This window comes from Nannospalax galili, unplaced genomic scaffold (genome assembly GCF_000622305.1).
Source record: "Nannospalax galili isolate Female #2095 unplaced genomic scaffold, S.galili_v1.0 scaffold115, whole genome shotgun sequence".
Taxonomy (NCBI): Eukaryota; Metazoa; Chordata; class Mammalia; order Rodentia; family Spalacidae; genus Nannospalax; species Nannospalax galili.
In genome coordinates this window covers 931,903-932,436 of record NW_008340588.1, presented here as the reverse complement: position 1 = coordinate 932,436, position 534 = coordinate 931,903, and positions in this window count along the sequence as shown.

Below are 534 nucleotides of genomic sequence, written 5' to 3'. Positions count from 1 at the left end.
AGGCAGAGGCAGGCGGATCTCTGTGAGTTCGAGGCCAGCCTGGTCTACATAGTGAGTCCCAGGCCAGCCTGTCTCAAAAAGACCAAATAATAATAATAATAATAATAATAATAATAATAAAAATAATGTGTTTTAGGCCTTGGACTCTTGGTGTTATATTTGTATCTCCTTGAGAGTTCTCAGTGTCCTTTTATTAAAATTTAGCTATGTTTTATTATTAGACTTGCTTCATAATAAGCCAGAATTCTAGTTGTTTGACTGGGTGTGCCTCTTTCCAGCTACTGTGCCTTGGTAAATGACTTGTAATCATTTTATTTTGCTTGCTCTTTTCACAGAGTTTGGCATGACTCAGACACTGGTAATCAGTCTCTTGGGGTCTTTTGAATAGTGGTAGGTTGGTGGAAGATGTAAAAATATGTCTGAGCAATGATTTTTTTTTTTTACTTTAAGGAGTGGAATACCTGTCTAAAAGTCACAGCAGTGAACTATTATCTCACATAACAGGAATCTAGTGGTAGAGTAGTTTCTAATTCA